We start from the raw sequence: 7,085 nt of genomic DNA on the forward strand, positions 1-7,085 counted from the left end.
TATCTTCATTTATGTTCAATTATATTAACGTATAATATATATATAAATAAATGTATTTATATTCAATTATATTAATGTATAATATTCAAATATATACATATATATATGTCATGATTTTTCATTCACTTTTAAAAAAAGAGAAATTTGGAAAAAAAAAGTTTTTTTACAATCATTAAATTCATTAAAAATGAATATAATTATTCAAAAAATCCTACGCATTTTTTAATTATTTGCTCACATATTAATTAAGATATAAATATTATCCGTGAGAAATAATAATTTATTGAATGAATTATTTCCTTTTTTTATTAAATTATTTGACATAATTACCTCCATCTATATTCAATTATATTAATGTATAATGTATATATAAATAAATGTGTTTATATTCAATTATATTAATGTATAATATTCAAATACATACATATATATATATTATGATTTTTAATTTACTTTTAAAAAAAGAGAAATTTGAAAAATAAAAGTTTTTTCACAATCAATAAATTCATTAAAATAAATATAATTATTCAAAAAATCCTCCGTATTTTTTAATTATTTGCTCACATATTATTTGAAATAAAAATGATATTCATTAGAAAAAATAATTTATTTAATCAATTATTTCCTTTTTTTATTAAATCATTTGACATAATTACCTCCATCTATGTTTAATTATAATAATGTATAATATATATATAAATAAATGTATTTATATTCAATTATATTAATGTATAATAGTCAAATATATACATATATATATATTACGATTTTTCATTTACTTTTAAAAAAAGAGAAATTTGGAAAAAAAAAAATTTTTTTACAATCATTGAATTCATTGAAAATAAATATAATTATTCGAAAAATCCTACGTATTTTTTAATTATTTGCTCACGTATTATAAGGATATAAATATTATCCGTTAGGAAAAAAAATTTATTTGAATCAATTATTACCTTATTCTATTAAATTATTTGACTTAATTACCTCCATTTATATTCAATTATATTATTGTATAATATTGAAATATATACATATATGTATATATATTATGATTTTTAATTTACTTTTAAAGAAAGAGAAATTTGAAAAAAAATTTTTTTTTCACAATCAATAAATTCATTTAAATAAATATAATTATTCAAAAAATCCTACGTATTTTTTGATTATTTACTCACATATAAATTGAAATAAAAATATTATTCATTAGGAAAAATAATTTATATAATCAATTATTTCCTTTTTTTATCAAATTATTTGACATAATTACCTCCATCTATATTCAATTATATTAATGTATAATATACATATAAATAAATGTATTTATATTCAATTATATTAATGTATAATATTCAAATATATACATATTCATATATTATGATTTTTCATCTACTTTTAAAAAAAGAGAAATTTGGGGAAAAAAAATTTTTTTACAATCATTGAATTCATTAAAAATGAATATTATTATTCAAAAAATCCTACGTATCCTTCAATTATTTGCTCACATATTAATTAAGATATAAATATCATCCGTTAGGAAAAATAATTTATTTGAATCAATCATTTCGTTATTTTATTAAATTATTTAACCTAATTACCTCCATTTATATTCAATTATATCAATGTATAATATACATATATATACATAGATACATATATAATAATATACATATATACATATATATTATAATTTCGAATTTACTTCTAAAAAAAAAAGAAATTTTTGAAAAAAATTTTTTTTTTGATAATTAAATTCATCGAAAATAAATATTATTGATGAAAAGATCCTATATATTCTTTATTTATTTGCTCACAAAATAATTGAAATGAAAATATTAGTCATCAGGAATAATAATTTATTCCAATCAACTATTTCCTTTTTTATTAGAACATTTGACTTAATTACCTCCATTCATATTCAATCATATTAATGTATAATATATATATAAATGAATGTATTGATATTTATTTATATTAGTGTATAATATTCAAATATATACATATATATATTATGATTTTCAATTTACTTTTAAAAAAAGAGAAATCTGAAAAAAAAAATTTTTTTACTATGAGTAAATTAATTGAAAATAAATATAATTATTCGAGAAATCCTATGTATTTTTTTATCATTTGCTTACATATTGATTAAGATATAAATATTATCTGTTGGGAAAAATAATTTATTTGAATCAATTATTACCTTATTCTATCAAATTATTTAACTTAATGACCTTCATTTATATTCAATTATATTATTGTATAAAATTCAAATATAGACATGTATATATATTATGATTTTTCATTTACTTTCAAAAAAAGAGAAATTTAAAAAAAAAAAAATTTCTTCACAATCATTAAATTCATTAAAATAAATATAATTATTCAAAAAATCCTACCTATTTTTTAATTATTTGCTCACATATTATGAGGATATGAATATTATCCGTTAGTAAAAATAATTTACCTCCATTTATATTCAATTATATTAATGTATAATATACATATATATAAATATATACATATATAATAATATACATAAATGTATATATTATAATTTTGAATTTACTTCTAAGAAGAAAAGAAATTTTTGAAAAAAAAATTTTGTTTTCGATAATTCAATTCATTGAAAATAAATATAATTATTGAAAAGATCCTGTTAGTTTTTTAATTATTTACTCGCATATTATTTGAAATAAAAATATTATTTATCAGGAAAAACAATCAATTTCAATCAACTATTTCCTTTTTTTATTGGATTATTTGACTCGATTATCTCCACTTATATTCAATTATATCAAGGTATAATATATATATAAATAAATGTATTCATATTTAATTATAATAATGTATAATGAACAAATATATATATTTATATATTATGATTTTCAATTTACTTTTAGAAAAAGAGAAATTTGAAAAAAAAAAATATTTTTACAATAATTAAATTCAGTAAATATAAATATAATTATTCAAAAAATCCTACGTATTCTTTAATTATTCGCTCGCATATTAATTGAAATGAAAATTTTATTTATTAGGAAAAACAATTTATTTCAATCAACTATTTCCTTCTTTTATTAATTCATTTGACTTGATTATCTTCACTTATATTCAATTATATTGATGTATAATATATATATAAATAAATGTATTTATATTTAATTATATTAATGTATAAAATTCAAATATATACATATATATATATATATAGATATATATATTATGATTTTTAATTTACTTTTAAAGAAAGAGTAATTTGAAAAAAAAAAATTTTTTTTACAGTAATTAAATTCATTAAAAATAAATATAATGATTCAAAAACGTCTCAGTATTTTTTATTTATTTGCTCACATATTAATTAAAATATAAATATTATCAGTTGAGAAAAATGATTCAGCGTAATCAATTATTTCCTCATTTCAATCAATTATTTAACTCAATCACCTCCATTTATATTCAATTATATCAATGTATAATATACATATGTATACATATATACATGTATAATAATATACATATATATATATATATATATATATATATATATATATATATATATATATATATATATATATATATTATAATTTCAAATTTACTTTTGAAAAAAAAGAAATTTTTCAAAGAAAAATTTTTTTAACAATAATGAAATTCATTAAAAATAAATATAGTTATTCAGAAGATCCTGAATATTTTTTAATTATTTGCTCACATATTAATAGAAATAAAAATATTATTCATTAAGAAAAATAATTTATTTAATCAATTATTTCCTTTTTTTATTAAATTATTTGACAAGATTACCTTCATCTATATTCAATTATATGAATGTTTAATATTTAAATATACACATATATGGGCTATTCCGCGTCAACCGGATCAATCATCTCTCAGATATTTTTTTAATTTGGCATGTGGATTGTGTAGGGGGAGTTAGATTTTTGTGCCAAAGCGCGAATCTCATAACGCAAAATTCGATTTTTTATTAACAATAACAAATTAGACTCCCATTTTTTTCAAAAATTCATAACTTCGGCAAAAAATTAGATACAATATTTTTTTTTTTATTTCAAATTACGCGGAAAGCTCCATAGAATTCAAAAAAAAATACGAAATGTTAAAAAAAAGTTGTTATCAATTGTTTATTTAACAATTAATTTTTCAACGATTTTTAAAACAGTGACTGACAACATCAAAAAATTTTTTTTAATTTCTGACATGTTCTTTGAACTGTACTACAATCTGTGAATTAATTCCAGAGGGGCGTTTTTCTTCGTTTTTGAGTAAAAAATCATTAAAGGTGTCGATGCGCATGAAATTGCGGCGCGCCGAGTCTCTACGTAACGGCGGGCGGCCGGTTGTCGTCCACCGCTACCCCGCGGTGGCGTCGCAGCGTTATTTTAGAGTCATTTTCACGATGTAGGACATGATTGAAGAATCTGAAAAAAATACTGTACCTTCACAAGGCCTGCTCAAAGCGATAAGTGAAGTTTCAAGAATGTGTTTTTCACCGTTTTTTTATTACAGAGATTCAAAATAACGGTTACACACCATGAGAGTGCACATAAATGATAATAATTACATAACTTGCTATTTATTTTAAAATAAAAACACATTCTTGAAACTTCACTTATCGCTTTGAGCAGGCCTTGTGAAGGTACAGTATTTTTTTCAGATTCTTCAATCATGTCCTACATCGTGAAAATGACTAAAATAACGCTGCGACGCCACCGCGGTGTAGCGGTGGACGGCAACCGGCCGCCCGCCATTACGTAGAGACTCGGCGCGCCGCAATTTCATGCGCATCGACACCGTTATGATTTTTTACTTGAAAACGAAGAAAAACACCCCTCTGGAATCAATTCACAGATTGTAGTACAGTTCAAGGAACATGTCAGAATTTAAAAAAAAATTTTTGATGGTGTCAATCACAGTTTTAAAAATCTTTGAAAAATTAATTGTTAAATAAACAATTGATAACAACTTTTTTTCAACATTTCGTATTTTTTTTTGAATTCTATGGAGCTTTCCGCGTAATTTGGAAAAAAAAAAAATATTGTATCTAATTTTTTGCCGAAGTTATGAATTTTTGAAAAAAATGGGAGTCTAATTTGTTATTGTTAATAAAAAATCGAATTTTGCATCATGAGATTCGCGCTTCGGCATAAAAATCCAACTCCCCCTACACAATCCACATGCCAAATTAAAAAAATATCTGAGAGATGACTGATCCGGTTGACGCGGAATAGCCCATATATATATATATATATATATATATATTATAATGTTTAATTTACTTTCAAATAAAGAGAAATTTGAAAAAAAAATTTTCCTTACATCAATTGAATTCATTAAAAATAAATGTAATTATTAAAAAAATCCTATATAGTTTTTAATTATTGGCTCAAATTCAAAGACGGAGGAGCTGCTATATCTGAAGAACATAATAAAAATCATCATAAACATATTCTAGGCATATAATTTATTGAACCTTTATTAATAAATAATCTTCGACTTCTCAAACGCTCATAAATAATATTCACTAAACAAAATAAACCTGAAGAACATAAACCATGAGAAATTATCAATAAATAAGAACCATAAATTCCTCATCTTATTAAAGTTAATATACCAGATAATATTATTAATATGAGCAATTGAATAATAAGCAATTAAAGATTTCAAATCAACTTGAAATATTCTAATTAAACTAATATAAATTCCTCCTATTATTCTCAAAACAATTAAATGAACATTCAAAAAAATCCCCATATTAATTAAATATAAATAAACTCGCAATAAACCATACCCCCCTAACTTCAATATAATAGCAGCTAAAACCATTGAACCACAAACAGGAGCTTCTACATGAGCTTTAGGCAACCATAAATGTATAAAAAAAATAGGTAACTTTACTAAAAAAGCAAAAATTAAAAATAAAAATAAATAAAACGAATAAACTTGAAATAAATTTTCTACAGAAAAAATATGATTTAAATTTTCAAATTCAAAAAATAAATAAATAATTCTTAATAATAAAGGTAAAGAAGCAAATAAAGTGTAAAATAATAAATGAATACCTGCTTGAACCCGATCCAATTGATTACCTCATCCTCAAATTGAACAAAAAGTAGGAATCAAACTACATTCAAAAAAAAGATAAAATAAAAACAAATTATTTACAGTAAATGTCAAAAATAAAAATAAAATTGCAAAAAATATTAATAAAATAAAATATTTCAAATAAATCTTTAATTCATAAATAAAATACCTTGATATAATTATTAATGCTCCAATTCATAAAGTTAATAAAACTAACCCAAACGATAAATTATCACATTCCAAAAAAATATTTATGCTCTCAAATTCAAATCTATAATTTCCAGAAAATATAAAAAGAATTTATAAAAAAAAAAAAATTAAACTGAAAAAATCAAAAATTATCCTTAGAAACTATAATTAAAAATAATAAATGAAAATAAAACTTTATCATTAAAAAATATTTAAAACTTGAAAATAATCATTACCATGTGATCGAATTATATAAATCAAAATAGATAAACCCAAAACCCCCTCACAAACTCTGAAAATTAAAAAAATTATAATAAAATACATCTCTAATATATACATATTTAAAAATAAAATTAATATTGAATATAATATTAAAATAATAAATTCAATTCTTAATAAAACTATCAATAAATGAAACCGATTTAATCTTAAACTTAAAAATCTAATTAAAAATACAAAATAAACTGAATAACAAAAATCTATTAAAATAATAAATTATATATATACATTACTATATATATATATATAATACTATATATATATATATATTACTATACTACTATATATATATTACTATAAATTATATATATATATATAATAAGTATATATATTAATTTCAAAAAAAAGAAAAAAAATTCTTATCATTAATCTCCAAAATTAATATTTTAATAAACTATTTTTTGAAATTTTAATATTAAATATAAGTTTTGATGGTTTATTAAAAATATTGATTTTGTAAATCAGAGAAAAAAATTTTTTTTCAAACTAATTAATATAAATTTATTTAAATTAATTCATTA

This window comes from Neodiprion virginianus, chromosome 4, assembly GCF_021901495.1.
Source record: "Neodiprion virginianus isolate iyNeoVirg1 chromosome 4, iyNeoVirg1.1, whole genome shotgun sequence".
NCBI lineage: Eukaryota > Metazoa > Arthropoda > Insecta > Hymenoptera > Diprionidae > Neodiprion > Neodiprion virginianus.